Consider the following 22,235-nt stretch of genomic DNA (forward strand, 5'->3'; position numbering starts at 1 on the left):
ACAATACCCCACAAAATCCACCTACAATGCCTAAATTCTCGTCACACTCCGTACCCACCGAGGAGAATCTACCAAATGGTACTCCTACACCGCAACATCTAACCGGAAATTTTATTGCCAAGTCCGCCTTCATCCAATTAGTTGAGAGGAGCCAATTTGGGGGGATGCTTAGTGAGGACCCTCATTCTCATATGGAAACCTTTTGCGACTATTGTGATGCTATCTCTCAAACGGGCGTGACTCAAGACAAATTAGATGGGTCTTATTTCCTTTTTCCTTAATCGGCACCGCGAAGCAATGGTTGAAGGGCCTTGATAAGGCCACCCTTGGAATAGATTCTTGGAAGAAGTTGGCTCTAGCTTTCTACAAAAAATTCTACCCACCGGAAAAGACTAACATGCTAAGAGCCCAAATTACGGGTTTTAATTAAAGGGATGAAGAGTCTTTGTATGAAGCTTGGGAGCGGTTCAAGGGAATTTGTCGCTCATGTCCTCACCATGGACTTAGCGAATGGTTTTTGGTACAACAATTTTGGAATGGTTTATATGAAGATTCTAGGAACATTCTCAATATGGGATCAAATGGAATGTTCACCGAAGTTGATGACAATCAAACATGGAACAAGATTGAGGAAATGGCGGTCCATAACTCACAATATAGTAGACCTCGCAAGGCTACTAGAGGAGGAAAGCATGAAGTGGACCCCGTTACTCAATTGGGTGCTCAACTTAGTGCTCACATTGACACATTCAACTTGAAGTTTGAACAAGCTATGGCTAGACTTGAGGAAAACTCAAAATCATCAAAGCATCATGTTAATGCCATGACGGCATCCTCATCAATCCCAAGTGGGATATGTGAGAATTGTGGAACTTTGGGACATGACCAAGGTGAATGTAAGGGAACAAATGAACAAGTGAATGCTTTCCAAGCATACAAGAGTGGTACCCCTTATTCCAACTTTTACAATGAAAACACCAAATTCCATCCAAATCTCTCATACAAAAGCCAAAATGTTCAAAACCCTCAAACAACATACACTCCACCACCCATGAGAAACCAAAATCAAAGACCTTTTTACAATCAAAACCAAGGTTACCAAAATCAAAATCCATACAATCACCAAAATGACCAAGGTTTCGATGTCCAAAAAGAGGTCTTCCAAATGCAAAAGAATCAACAAGAATGTTTCACTCAAATGCAAAAAGATAGCCAAGCAAAGGAAACCACCATCAACAACATTCTAGCTCACACCAAGATGTTGGAAACACAATTGACTCAACTAGCATCTTCAAGCTCACAAAGACAAAAGGGGCAATTACCACCTCAAAGTAATCCCCCTAGACATGAAACGGTTAGTGCCATTCACTTGAGAAGTGGTACAAGGTATGAAGCACCGAAAAAGCAAGTTGAGGATGAAGTTGTGGAAGCTAGTGAAAAGGAAGAAATTGTGCAAAACTCCAAAGATGGAGAATCATCAAAAGAAGAAAGTTCAAAGAAAAATGAAGACAAGGCCAAGGAGAAGGAGCCCATTGTGATTAGACTCCCTTTTCCAATTCGTCAAGCCAAGCCCAAATTTGATGATCAACTTGGAAAGTTCATGGAAATTGTGAAGAATTTGGAAGTCTCAATTCCTTTCACGGAATTAATCAATCACGTCTTTACCTATGCGAAATACATGAAAGATATCCTCACAAAGAAGAAGTCGATCCGGAAGCTTGAGACTATCGCCTTCACTAAGGTGAGTAGTGTAATACTTCAAGGGAGTTCACCTCCAAAGTTAAAGGACCCGGGAAGCTTCTCAATACCGTGTACCATTGGCGACACGACGATCAACAAAGCCTTATGTGATCTAGGGGCTAGTGTGAGTGTCATGCCGTACTCGGTGAGTAAAAGGTTGGGGATGGGAGAGCTTAAATGCACCAACATCACACTCCAAATGACCGATAGATCGACGAAGACACCATTAGGGATATGGGAAGATGTCCCCGTGCGAATTGGGAAGTTTTTCATCCCGGTGGACTTTGTCATTGTTGATATGGAGGAAGATTCCAACATTCCAATCATCCTAGGAAGACCTTTCCTACACACCGCGGGTGCGGTGATTGATGTGAAACATGGTGAGCTCACTCTAGAAGTGGGAGATGAAAGCATAACTTTTAATCTTGACAAGACTATGAGAGCTCCTCGTTTGCATGAACCATGTTTCATGATTGATCATTATAGCCGAAAGGATGAAAGGAAGAAATCGGAACTCCAATGGAAGAAGAAAATTGAAGATGCTCCATTCAAAGAGCAAGTGAATTGTGACAAGGAGAGCTTGCAAAGCTCATCAAAATCAACCAAGGAAGAAGAGGATGGCCTCATTGGCCAAGAGAAGAAATTGGGAGAGTTGTCTCCATCTAAGCAAGAGATTTTCAATGATCAACTTAATGAAGTTTGTGGTCTTTGGGACGACGAATTTGAAGGGATTTTTAATCCCTACATTGGTAATGCCATCGATCAAGACCAACAACAAAGGCCAAGGTCTATTGAAGACCTCTACCATGATAATGAACAAGCCTTCGATTACTTTTTCAAGGTGTTGAGCAACATCAACAACACCTTGGACATGCCCCCTTGACATCTCATCAAGAATGAGAGTTTGGTGGAGTCCTCCCTAAACCACCACTTGTAAATACTTCTAACTCCCTAACTTACATTTCAATTCTTGTATTGCATTTTTTGTCATCTTTGGATTTTTTATTTACTTTGATCAAAATAATTGTCATGTTTGAGAGAAGTGAGGGAGGGACTAACGATTTCAATTGATGTGTAGTGCTTTTAGCCTAGTGTGGGGATGGCAATTGCCTAGGCTATCCATGCCTTAGTAGTGCCCCCACAATGAAGAACACAAGACTTGAAGAAAGAATGGAAGAATGGTAAGGGAAGTGCATTGTGCACGGATGGAACTGAATCCGTGTACACAGGGGAAGAATCCGAGCGGATTCCACAGAATCCGCCCGTCTTCAGTAATCCGAGCGTATTGCAGAAAAGACGCACGTCTTGAACTGAGTTGAATTTTGAAAATTTCTTGACTGTGACTGAATCCGGGCGTCCTGAGCAGAAATCCGCCCGTCTTGAAGAATCCGCCCGTCTTGAAAAAAAGACGTCCGTCTTTGCAGCTGAGGAAAACAAGCGAAATTTTCTGGACTGAAATCCGTCCGTCTTTAAGCAAATCCGCCCGTCCCGTGTTCAGCAAATCCGAAATCGTCTTCATCGAATCCGCCCGTCTTTAGGCGAGTTTTGTAAAGCCCGAAAGAGCAGAATCCGCACGGATTGGGCAGAATCCGCACGGATTGCCCCTGCAGATTCGAAAATTTCGGTCTCTTTAAAACCCCTCCCACCTTCATTCATTCATTCATAAACACTACCCACAACATCAAAACCCTCATCCTCTCCATCACAAAAACAAAAAACCCTCAACAACATTCACCAAAAACAAATCAAACCATCCTTCTAACAACAAATCAATCACTCCTTCTTCAACAAAAATCAAAACCAAGAGCAAAATCTTCAACCTTTGAGTCAATTTTTGATTTCATAAAGGCAAAGCCTTTCACCTTCAAATCGATTTGGGTATACTACAAATTGAAGATTTTTCATTCTTTTCTTGGTTAATTCATCAATGGCAAGGACTAAGGGAGCAACAAAGGCAACAAAGGCACCAAAGGCTAAGGCACTCTCACAAAGGCAAAAGGCTCTTCAAACAAAGAAAGCATTGGCTATGGTGGTAGCAACACCAAACTTGGAAGTGCAACAACAACAACAACCTTCTATGGGAGCAACAACACCTTCTACTCTGGTAATTGATCAACTTTTGCATTATCCGGAGGTAACTTTTATTTCCGATACCCATAGAAATACCTTTGTCAAGTTTGCTATGAAGTCATTACAATCCACCAAATTTATATGTGAAGATACCTTAGAAAAATTGGGTGTTCTTGAGCAAACTAGAGCCTTTTTCAATGCCATGGGGTTGAAGAAATTGTTTGAAACAAGGGAATTGACATACCCCTCCCTTACCTTGGAATTTTTAAGTTCCTTGAAAGTCACCAAATTTGAGAATAGGGAGAATCTCGAGTTTCGTCTAGCTAATGTTAGTAGACGCATTACCTTTAGGGAATTGAGTGAAATTTTGGGTCTTAGTGATGAACCGCGTTATTTCAAGAATTATGGAAAGTATGACCCCGAACCTCTTTGGGAGGCAATCTCCGGGAAGAAATTTGAGGATTTTCATGCGAGTCGTGCTCTTTTGGTCCACCATCCGGGCATAAGAGTATGGCACAAGGTCGTGGGTAACACCATAATTGCAAGGAAAGATACCAACCATTTCACAAAACTTGATTTTATTCTCCTTGAATCGGCTTTGAACATCGGAAGAGTACACACCAAGTCTTACAATTCTTTGAGGCTCTTGGTAGATAGATGGCTCAACATTGATTGTGGGAAGAAGGGCACAACCGTTATTGTCAATGGCGGCCTAGTCACTATCCTAGCCAAGCACTTTGATCCTAACTTCAATAAGGATAACAAGTACAAAGCAAAGGAGGGTGGCCATCTTGTTGATATGCATACTATGATACACAAGTTCAAGTGGGTTGCCCATAACCCCCTTGACACTAAGTATGGATGGCTCACTAGTGAAGCTAGATCGTTCACCTTGCCCTCGAAGATTTGTCGTCTAAGCGTCCACCGGACCAATTATCTACTTCCCCTTTCTAAAGAGGCCGAGTATATCATTCAACAACAAAAGGGTGATCTTGAAATGCCCTCCTCTTCCATTGTCATACCACCTTACCCATTTGAGTATGAAGAGTTCAAGCCGGAAGGAGTTGAAGCTAGAAAAGACTACGTGACTCTTCTCATGCAAGCAATGCACAAGCAAGCCTTTGAAGATCGGAAAAATGCCTACTTGGCTCAATATCCATCCCTCCTACACTTAGCTAGGCAAGGACTACTTGATCCATCTTGTCCTTTGCCTAGTTGGGCGGATAGAGAAGTCCTATTTCCGGGTGCATCTAGGGTCGTTTTGGGTGACAATGAGGTTGTTGGTAATGATGAAGAAGTTGATGATAATATTGAGGAAGAAGCAAGTGAAGAAGAAAAGGATGGTGAAGATGATGATGAGGAAGATGGGGAAGAAAGTGAAGAAGCAAATGACAAGGGAAGTGGCAATGTGTCCACTTCTAATGAGGAAAGTGATGGTGATAGCATGATGGAAGATTAGCAAGCCTTGGAGATTCCTACCCTCTCATGGTTTGTCTATTTCTCTCTTTGTATTTTATTTAATTTTGATCATTGTTGGAGTAGTCCTAGCACCATTAGAGGACATTGAGGTGTTCTCATTTTATTGTTCCCATTTTCAAAATCCAAAATGACAAATTAGTTTCATGCATAGCATATTGTGTGCATGAACTACACCCATCCTTGGACATTAGCAATAGTGTCTCACTCGGTTTGGGGAAGTTAATGCATACACAATGGGAGGTAATCTAAATTATCCTCTCCGTCATAAAAAAACCATGCATCATGTAGTGTAGCTTAGTATAGATTGCATTTAGTATAGAAATCATGCATCATCTTTGCATAATTTCCATCATTTTGGCCATTGAGGACAATGCCCATATTAGTGTGGGGATGGGAATTCTAACATTTAACTCTTATTCAAAAATCCAAAAAAAATGAAAAATCTCAAAAATCATAAAAATTTGAAAATTGAAAACCCAAAAACATGTTTATTTCTTTTGTAGTCTTGTATATATTGTCTTGTATATATTGTGTTTGTTCTATCCTTGTTCACATTGATTGACTACGCCACATCCGAGATATGAGGATATTGAAGACCGCATGGTATGATCTTTCCAATCTCCTTTTTCCTCTTTATGTTAATGACTATGTGGCTTTATTTTGATTGATGCGGTATAACAATGTGAACTTAGGACTTGCATTTAGTTTATATGACATATTAGTTGATAGAATCACTTGCATTAGGATGTTTATATTAGTTGCATCATGGCATGTAGTTGCATGTTAGAAATATTTTGAAAAATGCCTATTTAGGAACTTTGACAAGAGCAACTAAGCCATTACAAATACTTGTTCAACTTAAGACTTTGCCTACTAGAATGGTTGTAAAACACCCTAAATAGTGTCATACTAGTGTCTTTTGACCCATGACCCAAGGCCTAGTCAAGGGTTTGCATGTGAGTCACCTATCCAACCCCGTGATGCGATGTGGATTTGGTTAACTTGTCTAGGTGACCTTGTTTGACCTTGTGGTAAGGCGACCCAAAAATATTTTCTATCAATAAGCTTGAAGTGCTCATTTCAAAGAAATTTTGTCATGTGGAAGTAATGTAATGCCAAGAAAACCTCAAATGTTATGAATTGTTGAGAAATTTAAGTTGTTTTGATGGAGGCGTACCACTTCGATGTGCTTTGGTGCGGGATCCATTGAATTGGGCCCCCATACGGTTGTGAATTCGGCCGCCCAGAGACAGAGTGACTATCACCCCGAAAAGCTATTGTCTAGAGGTTAACCGGTTGCCTAATAAGCGATTGGCGAAAGCAAAGGACACTAGCCCGGAAGGGACAAACCCCATCTTAAATTTTTTGAAATGTGAAAGTGAAATGAGGACAATTTTGAATACTAGTCATATCCACCCGTTGTGAATAAAGATTTGAGCATTTCATTCCCAAAAAGCCTTTTGTCAAGCCACTTGGTCGAGTTTGGGACGATCTATGACCTTTACTTTTGTAGAGAATTCGAGACTTGTCATGTCATATGCTACTAGCATCATAGGGATCATCATTCCACCACCATCCGATCGCTCTTGACGAAAGCATTTGGAAATTGAGGACGAAAGTAGCCTAGTTTAACACCATTTGGAGGTGATTTAGTGCCATCCTCTTAGACTTAGTAATTTGTTGAACTAATATTTGTGAAGGATTACATGCTCTTAAATTTGTTCCTCTTTAGTGCCTCCGCCACTTGATGAGGAAGTGGCTATTCTTTTTCTAGATGCATCCATTATGTGTTTTTGTGTGCTTAAAGTTTGGATGTGTCACCATTTTGGCAAGACCCACCTTGCCTTGCAAGAAGGCATCCTACCTCATGGTTGTCTTGTTGTGAGTTGAAGGGGCGGAGTGAGACCCGCTAATTGTCTCATATCGGCTATATTATTAGGATAGGTTAGTATTGGTCCTAGTCTTTGTCACCTCTTTACTCGGGACGAGCAAAGGTTCGGTTTGGGGATATTTGATGTGACCATAATTGGCGCATATTTAGCCCCCGTATTAGCCTTGTTCCCATGCTTTTTAGTGCTTATTTGGGTCATTTCTTATCTTTAGTTTTTTGTTTTGCATATTCTTTGAGATTTTGATCCCTTGGTAGGAAAGGAGTAAGAATCTTGCATTTTCATGGCAAAACGAGACTAAATTGATCGAATTCAATGACCAAGCATCAAGGAGAGACAAGATTAGAAGGCCTTTGTACATATTATAGTAGAAGAGCAAAGTTGAGAAAGGATCCTTGAGTCCCCAAGGAAATCCCCAAGGAATTTATGAAGAAAAGGGAAGAAAAGAAGAAGATTTGTTGTTTGATCGACAATCCGAGCGGATTGTCACCAATCCGTCCGTCCATGCAGCCGCACAATCCGTGCGGCTTTGTTTGAATCCGCTCGGATTCCACCTCCACAATCCGACCGGATTCCCTTGAATCCGCTCGGATTCCAACGCCTGAATCCGCCCGTCCCGACCTTATTCCGCCCGGATTCGGCTCCAAAGACGGATCGTCTTCTCAAAGCTACGAAGAAAGAAGCCCTTCTCTTGAAAAATACCGGCTCCTCCTTGCTCAATCTAAAAAGTGTAATTACTAGTTTAGCCCTTAGTTAACCCTAATGCATCCTCCCTAATTTCCACTATAAATACCCCATTAGTCTAATTAGAGGAGCATGTTCTTCTTATCAATAATTAGTGTAGTTAATATCAATCAGATCTCTCTTTAATACTGTAATCAAGTATTAATCAAGTTTTAATCCAAGTTTTAGTTCTTTAATCTCTCTTTTGTTCATCCTTTATTTTGGGTAATTGAAGATTATTTGGGTTATTGTTGGGAGATTGACAACCTCTCAATCAAGCATTCAAGTACTTCCTTTATCTTTGCTTTATTATTGGAATCATTAGTAGGTATAATCTCTTAATCCCTTTTTAATTATTGTTAATTACTTTCATTTATTCATCATGTTTCATATTGTTGGTATGATTGACAACCTTGCTAGCATGATCAACATGATAATGAGTGAGTAGTCTCTTAGCTAGGGTTAATGGGTGATTAGGGGAAACCAACATGGGGAATGATTCATGTTTAAATTAATATGCTTTCATGTTTTATTTGCTTGCTTGTTTTGATCTCAACTCATGCACATGTTATATTTGATGAAATGCTAAGCCTATGAATCCTTGCATTTACTATCATCTTCTATCTTTTCAATGAGACTTGTAAGATATAACCCAACTCGAGTCTCATTAGACCATGCATGTTGTTGAGTAGGGAAGATTAAGTCGACTTGTAGGTGTTGTACAATCTAATCGATTCGGCTCCGGGACCCAAACTTTCCTAGGATTGTAAGATATAACCCAACTCAATCCATCACAACAATAATTGCTTGCTTATAATTTGAGAACATGTTTGTGTGATCATATCCCATGATTCCCCTATGATGCCATGACACCCTAGTGCCTTTAATCAATTGTTTACACCCCTTTAATTCATCTTGCTTGTTTATTTTCATTGCTATTTTAGTTTAGTGACCTTCTACATCAACCCAATTTGTGACACCCCTTAGACACCGCTAGTTGTAATAGAAATCTCATTTCAATACCCGTCCCTTGGGATCTGACCTTTAGTTGCCTCTTTACTAATTGTAGAGTTGTTTGTGAAGCTATAAATTGTGTTTTGATTCGACCGTGACCCAACGACCACATCTTAATTTGTGAACACGAAACGGACTCGCATCAATATGCTGCATTGGGATGCGTGCCAAAGGAAAATAACTCGATCGAGTACTTTTTGTACTCGATCGAGAGGAATGCCCAGGAATAATACTCGATCGAGCAGATTCAAGCTCTCGATCGAATGGTCTAAAAAGGGGAGTTCTCGATCGAACGCTGGTTTACTCGATCGAGCAGATTGAATGAAGAAGTTCTCGATCGAGTGGTTTCAAATCACGCGATCGAGGGACTACGCCTTATATCACGCAGGGAGTATTCTTTTTCCCTTCTATTTTCATTCAACCTTTCTCCTTCCCTTTTGTTTTTGCGATTAAACCACCAAAAATCCCCCAATCCTCCATTTTTCTTCCCCATTACCAAATTCAACACCCACATTGTGTTCCTTGTGCCTATTTCGACAAAAGCCCTCTCTTTTTCCCTTCAAATTTGTCTTGTTTGCGGTTTAATTAGGGATTTAGGGTTTGCTCGAGTCTGGTTTTAATCCGACTAATTTCTTGCGTTTTTGTCGATTGATTTGCATCTTTCTGTGGGTTTTCAATAGGTAAGTCTTTCCCCATTAATTCTTGTTGTTTAATTGATTTTTTTCGACCTTAATTAGGGCTAGGGTTTCGCAATTCTTGATTCAATTGGGGAAAATCGTGTTTTAATTGTTTAATTGACTGATTAAGGGGCTTATTTGATTGATAGGATGGATAACAACACTATGCCCTCTACTAGTTCTACTGTTACCCCATCCCTTTCTGAGACGGTGGTCCCTGCTGCTGCCACCGTCACTAGCTCTCTTGGTATCTTTATTCGCGCCGCCACCACCGCAGCTCTTGTCCCTTCTACGGTGGACCCCCCTACGTCGTCACTGCTGCTTGTCTGTTGCCTTCTCGTCAGCTTTAGTGCCTCGACCAATCCCAGGACGCGCTCCTGGACGGGCTTCTTCTTTGGGTACTACTGGACGGGGTTGATGATGAGGTCCTACTACTGCTGGACGCACTGCTGCCACGTTCCGAGCAGAAGACTCCTTGGACCCGCTTCCTGATTTTCCTGAAGTACGTTTCGTGAACTCGCTTCATCGTAAACGTTTTAAAAGTTTAATGTGTTATGACATCACTTCTACAAAGTTTTTGTGTCGGACTATACTTGAGAGACTGGTGATTTACGAGCCTGTTGCTGAGTTGTTAAACGGGATGGGGGTGACCGGGTTGACCATAATGCATTTACTGACCTATGAGCAGCCGACCCTTGAGTTTTTCAGCTCTTTTACCTTTTCAGCTGGTGCATATGACACTGACCCGGAGAGCTCTTGTGTCTCCTTTAGACTGTTTAACCGGACAACTTCTTGGACCTTAGCTGAGTTTGAGAGGCGTTTAGGTTTGTCTTCTCACAGCCATCAGGACCCTGCTCGGAAGGTCCTGCGCTTACTTTGGCCTACCTTGGCACAGACTCCCTTTGAGAAGCGTAGGCTGGCTCACATTCACCTTCCCCCGGCCCGTTATTTTCTGCGTCTCCTTGGCGGGACGATTTTTGGCTGTAAAAAGCCTAAAAACATTAACAATGTTGATTTGTCGATTTTAGGGGGCTATTTAAACATTGATAGCACTGACTCCTTTGATCTTAACATCGCTTATCTGACAGCTCAGTATTTTAATGCTGTCGGGCAGAAGAAGACGAACACGATTACCTGTGGAGGCATAGCCTCCTACCTCGCCCGTTCTCTCTTCACTGACTTTCCCCGCGGACTGACACACTTAGATAAGGAAGCGAACATAGATATTAACGCCCATCAGGCGATGTTTTGGTTAGCTAAGGATCAGCGGACTTGGAAGATCTGTGGTTTCGAGTCCGTGACCTTACCGTTTCCCAACCTACCCCGTCTTATACCTTTGACCACTGTGACGGGTAGGTTGCCTCCACCTCTACCTTCCTATCACCTTACACTTGCTCCTCCTACTACTTCCGCTCCTAAGAAGTGGAAGAGACCTGAGACTGGAGAGGGGTCCACGCCGACTGAGGCTGGGCAGACTTCCACGCCCACGCCTATACCGACCCCTATCCCTACTCCTTCTGTTACACAGCCGGTATTACCGGCTAACTTTATTCTTCCTCCACCCTTTGAGGCGCCCGAGGTCATGGACCAAGGGCGTCGTGATGCTTTGCTCCTTGCGATGTGAAGGAGACAGGCTCATATGGAGCATGACCAGGCACTTTCCTTGTTTCCTCTGTACGAGTATCACATGAGGAGAGGACGTCCCGTTCGTGAGGGCTGGCCACACCCTTCTTTCTACCGGTTCCCGGCGGAGGGGTACCCACAGTCAGAGAGCGATGTGGACACATCCGAGCAGGAGGAGAGAGCTAGAGCTGACGAGAGAAGGAGACGGGAGCAGGAGCGAGATCCTGACTACACGGTGGTTGAGGAGGGGGAGGAGGCTGTTGACGAGTAGCTGCTGGTTTACTCACTTCCCCAGTTTTCTGGCTGGTTTGGGGAAGTTCGTATATTTTGTTATTGTATTCATTCATTTATTGGTTGTTTTATCCCGTTCCCCGTATATATACTGCTGGTGTATGCTGGAGGACAATGAGGGCGTTGTCCGTTTTGGGTTTGGGGAGGGTATTGCATCCTTTGAGTCTGCATTTGCATTTGTTTTACATTCACATTTATTTTTCTGTTTGCATCATATTTTATTTCAAAAAAAAGAAAAATCAAAACAATTGACAAAAAAATTGAAAAATTGAAAAATAATTCAAAAATATCACGTTTCATTTTGCATATAGGTCGAGTCAGAACGGTAGATTTCTGTGATGATTTTGCACTGTAACTTGTCGTTACACTTGAGCCTTGCATCTAATTGGTAGTTATTAGCTTTGTCATGCGTATAGTCTACGAGTTAATGTTAAAAATACAGCTGATCATATAGACTTGACCTGGAAAAATTGGCAAACTACCTAAAAATTTCTAAGTCATTAGAGCCGTATATGTAACACTACGGATTTTATAGGCTGGTACTCGACCGAGTATGGCCTACTCGGTCGAGTAAAGTGTGTTGGGTATTCTGTTTGGCTACTGCCCAGGAATACTCCGCCGAGTATGGGTAATACTCGACCGAGTAGAGGATACTCGGCCGAGTATACTCTATACTCGACCGAGTATCCGGTCTGACGGGTAATATTTTCCGCGGTTGATTTAGAAAGGATTAGAGTTATATTGAGACGCATTTTACAGTTTCTAAAACATTTTACAAAACCTAAACTACACAACGTAACTCTAATCCTCTCCAAATCTCCCTCTCATTTGCGTGGATTGTTCGTGAGTCTAACGAATCTTGCCTTGCGTCGATTATGTCGGTAAGTCTCTGATTTCATGAGTCTCATTAAGTTGTCTTTTAGGGTTTTGCCCTAATTATTGTTTTGGGTTAACAAAAATGGACTAAAGTTATACAAATATGGAGTAAAGTTATACAAAACTGGACTAAAGTTATACAAAAATGGACTAAAGTTATACCAATATGAACTAAAGTTATACAAATAAAGACTAAAGTTATACAAAAATGGACTAAAGTTATACAAAAAAAGACTAAAGTTATACAAAAATTGACTAAAGTTATACAAAAATGAGATTGAAGTTTTTTTATTATACTTTTTTGACTTATTGGTTTATTTTTGTTCACCAAAATGGACTAAAGTTATACAAAAATGGACTAAAGTTATACAAAAATGGACTAAAGTTACACAAATATGGACTAAAGTTATACAAATAAGGACTAGAGTTATACAAAAATTGCCTAAAGTTATACAAATATGGACTAAAGTTATATAAATTAGGACTAAAGTTATACAAATATGACTAAAGTTATACAAATAAGGACTAAAGTTATACAAAAATGGACTAAAGTTATACAAATATGGACTAGAGTTATACAAATATGGACTAAATATGTATAACTTTAGTCCTTATTTGTATAACTTTAGTCCATTTTTGTATAACTTTAGTCCATTATTGTATAGCTTTAGTCCTTATTTGTATAACTTTAGTCCATTTTGTATAACTTTAGTCCATTTTTGTATAACTTTAGAGTCAATTTTTGTATAACTTTAGTCCTTATTTGTATAACTTTAGTCCATATTTGTATAACTTTAGTCAATTTTTGTATAACTTTAGTCCTTATTTGTATAACTTTAGTCCATATTTGTATAACTTTAGTCCATATTTGTATAACTTTAGTCAATTCTTGTATAACTTTAGTCCATATTTGTATAACTTTAGTCCATATTTGTATAACTTTAGTCCATCTTAAAAAAAACGTATAACAAGAAGAGATTTAAAAAGAATAAATAACAACAAAAACCAACAAAAATTAACAAATAAAATAAACCGACCTCAAACAACAAATTTAACACAAAATCTGGAAAAAAAAATGACGAAAAAAATCGAGACGTAAAATCTGGAAAAAAAACGAGTTTATAGAATTTATCGACGGCGGTGGGGGTGGGCCTTGGGTGTTGTCGGGTGGGATAGTGGTGGGTGATGGTGAATGAGGAAGAGATGAATGAATGATTCATTTGGGTTTTTTGATTTATTTGAATTTTTTGGGGTTTTTGATTTATTTAGATTTTTTGGAATTTATTTATTTATTTGGGTTTTTGGGGGTTTTTATTTATTTGGATTTTTTGGGTTTTTTATTTTTTGGGATTTTGAGAGAGGAGATGAGTTGTGTGATATGTGAGAGAAGTGGATGAGAGGAAAGGAAGTTATAGTGAATTAGTGATTAATTAGAAGGATTGGTGAGGGAGGAGAGAATGAGTGATATTAGTCCATAAACACACTTTTTGGAGGTTGATCTTGGCCATCCATTTTCACCATCCAAGGGCCCTTAATAGAACTTATGGACTCAAATACATATGATGGAGTTACATGATCTCTCTTTCTCTCTCTCTCTCTCTCTCTCTCTCTCTCTCTCTCTCTATATATATATATATATATATATATATATATATATATATATATATATATATATATATATATATATATATATATATATATATATATATATATATATATATATATATATATATATAGAGCAAAGTTCTTCTAAGTCCCTTTTTTTTTTGAGTCCATAAGTCCTTCCCACAACCCTTGGATCATGCATGGTGGAAGGTTGAGATTGAAAGCAAAAAACACACTTAACACTAATGAATTCACTTCTCTCTCTAGTTTTAATAATACATTCACTAATTCATTATCATACACAATTAACACCATATTTTGTCTTATACTTCAAAGTTTATGAAAATTTTGTTAACATTTTTCCTGTTTCGGTTTTTTTCGTTTTTTTTTTCGAGACAAGTTTTCGACATTTTAGGATTTTACGAGTGTAATTCTAACGGAAAAAAGTGTAATTTTAAGAAATATTTTCGAGAATTTAGCGTTTTACAAGTTTAACTTCAATCTTTTCCGAGTGATTTTAACGAATAATATTTTGAATTTTTGTCATTTTATCACAAGTTATTGTAATTTTAGCATTTTAAGAGTGTTATTTTAACAACAAAAAGTGTTATTTTAGTCCATATAAGTGTAATTTCAGTCAATGAATTTGTTATTTTAGTCCGGAGAATGTAATTTTAGTCCAGAAAAGTGTAATTTTAGTCAAGAAAAGTATAATTTCAGTCCACTGAGAATGTAATTTTAGTCCATTGAGAGTGTAACATTAGTCCATAAGTCCAATGAGAATATAACCAAGTCCATTGAGAGTGTAACATTAGTCCAATAGAAGTAAGGGTAATTCTAGCAGAAAAAGTGTAATTCTAACGAAAAAAAGTGTAATTCTAGCAGAAAAAAGTGTAATTCTAGCAGAAAAAAGTGTAATTCTAATGAAAAAAAGTGTAATTCTAGCAGAAAAAAGTGTAATTCTAACAGAAAAAAGTGTAATTCTAACGAAAAAAAGTGTAATTCTAAAGAAAAAAGTGTAATTTTAACGATAAAGAAACACTTTTTTCTAGAATTACACTTTTTTCTTTAGAATTACACTTTTTTCCGTTAGAATTACACTTTTTTCTGTTAGAATTATACTTTTTTCCGTTAGAATTACACTTTTTTCTACTAGAATTACACTTTTTTTTCATTAGAAAAAAGTGTAATTTTAACAGAAGAAGTGTAATTCTAACAGAAAAAAAGTGTAATTTTAACGAAAAAAAGTGTAATTTTAGCAGGAGAAGTGTAATTCTAACATAAAAAAGTGTAATTTTAACGGTAAAAAGTGTAATTTTAACACGAAAAAAATGTAATTTTAACAGAGAAAAATGTAATAATAGAAAAAATTGTAATTTTGATGGAGAAAAGTGTAACTTTAATAATAGAATTTTAATGGAGAAAAGTGAGTATAACAAGACTAATTTACAAGACATTTGAAGGGGATAAAAACCCAAAATACAAACACCCAAATTTGAAAAAAAAAAAAAAAGAAAGAAAAAAAAGTAGATCTGAGAAGACATGAAGGAAAAAGAAAAAGAAAAAGAAAACAAAAAATAAGAAAACAAAAGACAACAGCAACAACCACATTCAACAACAAATTTATTACAAATCTGAGAAAACAAGGCAATGTCCCAGTTTCCTTAGTTCAACTTTAAAAAAAAAAAAATAATAAAAAAAAACAACAATAAAACACAGCTTTCTCTCCCCACCATTTTTTCAATAACCCAGTCCATCACCATAAAAACAATCAAAAAAAGGAAAATCAACTTTAAAGGAAAATCATAATACGGTAACATCAACTAACATTGCATTGATCCCTACATTACTACATACTTTTCGCTCCAAATTAAAAAAAAAAAAAAATCTGAAATTAAAAAAAGAACGAGATCTAAGCCGGAAATTAAAAATAAAAAACGAGGTGGGTTTTTGGTGGTAGATCTAAAAACCGAGGTATTGTGGTGGTGGGTTGTGGTATCGTGGTGGGCCGACGTGGTAATGGTGGGCTGTGGTGGTGAAGTGTGTTGTGGTGGTGTGCATATTTGGTGGCATATTTGGTGGTGGGTGTCGGTTGTGGTTCTGGTGAAGTGGGTCGTGGTGGTGACTTGTGAGGGAGGTGCGGCCTGCCCACGGTTGTGGTGGTGAGCGGGTCAGGTGCGGCCTGCCTGTGGTTGTGCCGGTGGTGTGGTGTTGTGGTTGTCAGATCTGGCGTGGTGGTGGTTGGCGTGTCTGCGTGGGGGCAGAAGTCGTGGGGGAGGTACGTGGTGGTTCTTTGTGTGATGGTGAGTGGGAGGGTTGGCTGTGGGGGTGGGCTGCGGGGGTGGGTGGTGCCCGGTGGGAGGTTTGGTGAGGAAGAGGGCGGGATTTGGTGGTGAGGTCACGGTGGTGGTAAAATGGAGGGAATTTTTTTTATTTTTTAGATTTTGAATTATTTGGGTTTTTTTGGATGAGAGAATTATTTGGGTTTTGAATTAATTTGGGTTTTAGAGAGGGAGTAGAGAAGTGAATTGTGTGAATGAGAGAGAAGTTGGTGGAAAAATAAATCTTATATAGTGGATTAAAATTTAATTAGTATGGATTAGTAAAGTAGAGAGGGGAAGTGTTTAATTAGACATTAACCATCCTTTTTTTGCTTCCAATCTCAACCCTCCATCTTCCTCATCCAATGGCTATAAGGAGGACTTATGGACTCAAGTGTAAGACATGGACTCAAATGATCTTATCACTATATATATATATATATATATATATATATATATATATATATATATATATATATATATATATATATATATATATATATATATATATTCGGGATCATATGAGAACCACTAGGATGATGAGAACCACTAATAATACTACTAATATTAACATTAATAATTAATAATACTAATAATATTACAATTTTACGCGCTCAACTCCCCAAACCCTTCAACTTCAATCATTTCCCAATTTTCACTTTCTCACTCATCTTCTTCTCTCTCTTCGACTCTCATCATCGCCATTTCCGATCGTCTTCTCCGATCATCGTCGCCGCTCATCTCTATCCTACCTTCATCGTATCCGATCATCTGCTTCTCATATTATAGTTCATTCTGTTCATCAGCAGCATTTTCACGAGATTTATCAATCTCATTCCTACAAATTCAGGTACTATGCTTCGGATAATGGCGATTGTACTGTAATTTTATCATGCATGTATTTTTTCCTTCGATATTCATCAATTCCCCCGACATTCATCAATTCATATTCAACTATTAACCCTAATTTGCAGAAATTTCCCTAATTAAGGTATTTTATTGTTATTCTATAATGAATTCTTAGATTTTCATAGAAATTCAGAGTTTTTATGTATTGAACACATTTGCATAGAAAATCAGAGTTTATACGTTGCTTATAGTTTAGCGAGTTCTGCATTTTTGTTCTGATTGCATGTTCAAGTAATTTTTTATAATTGAATTTGCGGATTTGTGAGTTTTTATTCTGATTGCATGTTCAAGTACATTTTTATAATTGAATTTGCAGATTTGTGAGGGTCTTTTGGTTTTAAATGATCTATATTGTTCGGATCTGAAAGAATAGTCGAGCTGGTAGTTGCTTGTTGTTTCAGCATTTTTTAGCCAAGTAAGCTTAGGCTTTAGGATACCCGTCCTCTGTACGTGCATGAAATAAGGTCCAGTGTGCATAAAATAGGGTTCAATGTGCATCAAATAAGGTTCTGACCGCATCAAACAAGTTGTCACTTTAAAATTAGCAGTTGGTTCATTGTCGATAAGGTGCCAATGATTAATTACTAGAGGGCCCTTGACTCGGAAAATTTGAATATTTTCCAAAATTTAAATGCTCTCGGTTGTGCATTGGCCGAAATTTCTATTTTCACCCGTGTTAACATCAGTCAATGCATTCACAGATATGAGGCGAAAGACGGTTGCAAGGAAGAAAAAAACACCAGTAAAAAATACACAAATAAAAAGAGGTCGATCAGTGAAAGATTATTTCCCACCAAACCCAACAAATTCAAGTATAAATGATGCTGTTGACCAAAGTACGTTGAGTAAGAAAATCTGCATAGCTTTGTCTGTTTTTATGTTTCATCCCTTACCCCAAAATAATGATAGACTATATTTTAATGCTCTCTCTAAACTTGGATGCAATACTTGTACTGCTTGCTTAATGTGATATTTCCTGAATTTATCTTAGTGTTTTTCTGCATGCTTAATGTGATATTTCAAATGACGGAATGCTTGTACTCTTTTCCTTACTAGTTTCTATTTCTAGTTTTTTCATTCGAGAGTTCAATTTGTGATGCTTGTAGGTCATTCTCTTACTGGTCAATTACTTATACATAGCCAAGTATGGTCAATTGGTGCAAGGGGTGGGTAGTCAATATTGTTGCAGAAGATAAAGCACTTTTTGCCGTGAATTACGTTAGAGACAAAAAAGAGGCTATGAGTTTGTCATTTGCTCCCTTAGTCAAAGTTCAGCTTACCGACAACTGTTATCAAGCCCAACTTGATGATGTTTTCAATAATCAAGATCTAGTGACTAACATATTTAACCGAGTAAATTGTTACGAAGATAAGGCAAATATGGCGTTGGTCTGTAGGAATTGGTCTCAGCTTTTCCTCATACACCCAAGTGCACCTCACATTGAACATGCATATGATCTTTCTCTACGGACCAATGATATCAATGGTGTAAGAATTATTCGTAGGGGTCCTAGAATAATTTATAAAAGATGCAAATGCTTTATGACTGAAGATTTGGCAGCTAAATTGCTCCTACATCATCAACAAGAGAAAAATACTTTTCAAAGAGAACATCTTAATGCTCTTGATGATGTTGAACGCGCACATGTGAATGAGTTGCTTCATGCTTTAGCCACGCCATCTCCTGCACGTGACATAGCAGTTGCCATTTCAACAGAGTTAACAACTCGGGCAACTTTACCTTTTTTCGATTTTTTCCTCAATATATAACTCAACTGCTCAACTTTGTACCAGTTTTTGGCATTTTGATGTCTGTGTATTTAGGCCTTTAACGGTTCAGGTGTTAAAGTTGCCCTATTTTCAGTCTTTTGTGGTACTCTTGTATAATTCCATGTATTAAGCCACCTTTGTATAATTATGTAGTCGGGTTTTTTCATTTTGGATGTTGTAAAACTTTGTCATGTATGGATGATATGTTTTATTAATGAAGTTTCTTTTCGTTATTTTGTTAATCATTGAGCTTTCATTGTTTCATAATTACATGAAGTTTCTGGATCTATGGAATAGCCTTGTAGATGCATAAAAAACAATCTAAGTGCATTAAAATACCCCTGTATATGCATGAAATAAGCTGTCTTCTTAACCTACTTACTTTGACAGATAATCCTCCTAACCCAAGTACTACAGCTTCAAAGCCAGAACAAATTCCTCCTCCAGGTCGACAGAGTCCACGTATCCAACAAAAAGTTACTGAGCAAGTAACACCAGATATGCTTTCTGGTAACAACAATGGTGAGAGTTTACCTTTTCTTGTCCCTTTTAAAGATTTCCAGAACATGTCGTTTGTTGCAATATTAATGGTGATGGTTTAAGGTGCAATACCCTTATGAATGCATCAAGTAGCCTTGTAGATGCATCAAAAAGCAATCCATACGCATTAACCAACCATGCCTTGTGCTTTTTTCTTGTTCGAATGAAAATAGCAAGGGAAAGGGTTTAGGGTTAGATTAGGCAGACCGCGGGTCCGCCTAATCCAACCCTAAACCCTTTCCCGTCCCGTTTTAGGATACCCGGGCCCCTTTTTAAAATCCCGTCCCCAGAAAGGGTTCACTCGGCCCCTTCTAGGGTGCCTTTAGGTTTTCTTGTTCGAATAACAATAGCAAGGGAAAGGGTTTAGGGTTGGATTAGGCGGACCCGCGGTAGCGGTCCGCCTAATCCAACCCTAAACCCTTTCCCGTCCCGTTTTAGGACACTCGGGCCCCTTTTTTAAATCCCGTCCCCAAAAAGGGTTCACTCGGCCCCCTCTAGGGTATCTTTAGGTTTTCCTGTTCGAATAACAATAGCAAGGGAAAGGGTTAAGGGTTGGATTAGGCGGACCCGTGGTAGCGGTCCGCCTAATCCAACCCTAAACCATTTCCCGTCCCGTTTTAGGACACCCGGGCCCCCTTTTAAAATCTCGTCCCCAAAAAAGGGTTCACTCGGCCCCTTCTAGGATGTCTTTAGGTTTTCCTGTTCGAATAACAATAGCAAGGGAAAGCGTTTAGGGTTGGATTAGGCGGACCCGCGGTCCGCCTAATCCAACCCTAAACCCTTTCCCGTCCCGTTTTAGGACACCCGAGCCCCTTTCTAAAATCCCGTCCCTAAAAGGGTTCACTCGGCCCCTTCTAGGGTGTCTTTAGGTTTTCTTGTTCGAATAACAATAGCAAGGGAAAGGGTTTAGGGTTGGATTAGGCGGACCCGCGGTAGCGAGTCCGCCTAATCCAACCCTAAACTCTTTCCCTTCCTGTTTTAGGACATCCTGGCCCCTTTTTTAAATCCCGTCCCCAAAAAGGGTTTACTCGGCCGGCTCTAGGGTGTCTTTAGGTTTTTCTGTTCGAATAACCCTAGCAAGGGAAAGGGTTTAGGGTTGGATTAGGCGAGCGGGTCCGCCTAATCCAACCCTAAACACTTTCCCTTGCTATTGTTATTCGAACAGGAAAACCTAAAGACACCCTAGACGGGGCCGAGTGAACCCTTTTTTGGGGACGGGATTTTAAAAAGGGGCCCGGGTGTCCTAAAACGTGACGGGAAAGGGTTTAGGGTTGGATTAGGCGGACCCGCGCGGGTCCGCCTAATCCAACCCTAAACCCTTTCCCTTGCTATTGTTATTCGAACAGGAAAACCTAAAGATACTCTAGAAGGGGCCGAGTGAACCCTTTTTGGGTACGGGATTTTAAAATGGGGCTCGGGTGTCCTAAAACGGGACGGGAAAGGGTTTAGGGTTGGATTAGGCGGACCGCGGACGGGAAAGGGTTTAGGATTGGATTAGCGAGTCCGCGGTAGCGGTCCGCCTAATCCAACCCTAAACCCTTTCCCGTCCCGTTTTAGGATACCCGAGCCCCTTTTTAAAATCCTGTTTTCCTGAAATAAGCTTGTATATGCATGAAATAAGCTGTCTTCCTGAAGCTAATCGGTGTTTGGTTTGGTGTACACTAGTCTTATGAATTCATGGACTAACCTTGTATATGCATAAAATAACTGTTTATGTGCATTAAACAACTTTGTATATGCATGAAATAAGCTGTCTTCCTGAAGCTAATCACTGTTTGGTTTGGCGTACAATAGTCTTATGAATTCATGGACCAACCTTGTATATGCATCAAATAACTATCTATGTGCATTAAACAATTTTGTATATACATGAAATAAGCTAACTTACTAATGTTGACTACTTTGACAGATAATTCTCTCAAACCAAATACTACAGCAGCAGAGGCAGAACAAATTTCACCGCGGCAACAGAGTCCACGTGTTAAAGCCAAAGTTCACGAGGAAGTCGCAGCAGAGTTACCTTTTAACAAGAACAAGAGGAAGGCAGCAGCAACAAGCAAAGAGCCAACGCAAACTATAAAAAGAAGAAAGCGTTCTGACAAGTATAAGCCTCTCCTCACTCGTATGAGTCCTTCCTTGATCACTAATTTCATCAAGTTGGGGCCATCCGAAAAGCAAATTGAAGCCATACCAAGTATGGGGTTCGGAGGGTTGTTACAACTTAAGTCAGAAGAAATCAATGGCCATTTGGCCAGATGGATTGTCGAGACATTTAATCCGTTCAATTGTTCATTGATGAAACGCGATCTTGTTATCTCTGATGAGGATGTCCACGTTGCAACTGGACTTCCTATGGGACCGATTGACATTGTTGCAGCTGGAATGTTCTGTAAGGAAAAGGAGTACACAGAGGTTGTCAAGAGGTATAAGGCTCAGTTTACCACCTCAGATATTACGAAAAAGGTTCTCTTAGATAAGATGATGGAGCAACGGGATGGTGGAGACGATTTCAAGAGGAATTTCCTCATCTATATCGTCAATGTTCTCTTGATGGGGGTAGTAGGTGATCATCCTAGCCCTCGGATATTAAGCTCTCTTTCAAATCTCTCTGATGTCCCTAACATGAATTGGTGCAAATTTGCACGGTCCCATATGATCAACAACGTCATGTCGTGGAAGGCGGCTATAGCTAATTCTCCTAAAACTTA

At 39.1% G+C, this 22,235-nt stretch overlaps 1 non-coding gene across 1 annotated transcript; it reads right to left on the reverse strand.

Moving 5' to 3' along the window:
* Positions 1-397: 397 nt before the first annotated feature.
* LOC141589292 (small nucleolar RNA R71) lies at positions 398-504 on the reverse strand. Its single transcript, XR_012520238.1, has one exon. It is a non-coding gene; the product is annotated as a small nucleolar RNA R71 (small nucleolar RNA).
* Positions 505-22,235: the final 21,731 nt, after the last annotated feature.

Source organism: Silene latifolia, chromosome 6 (assembly GCF_048544455.1).
Source record: "Silene latifolia isolate original U9 population chromosome 6, ASM4854445v1, whole genome shotgun sequence".
In the NCBI taxonomy this organism is placed as follows: domain Eukaryota; kingdom Viridiplantae; phylum Streptophyta; class Magnoliopsida; order Caryophyllales; family Caryophyllaceae; genus Silene; species Silene latifolia.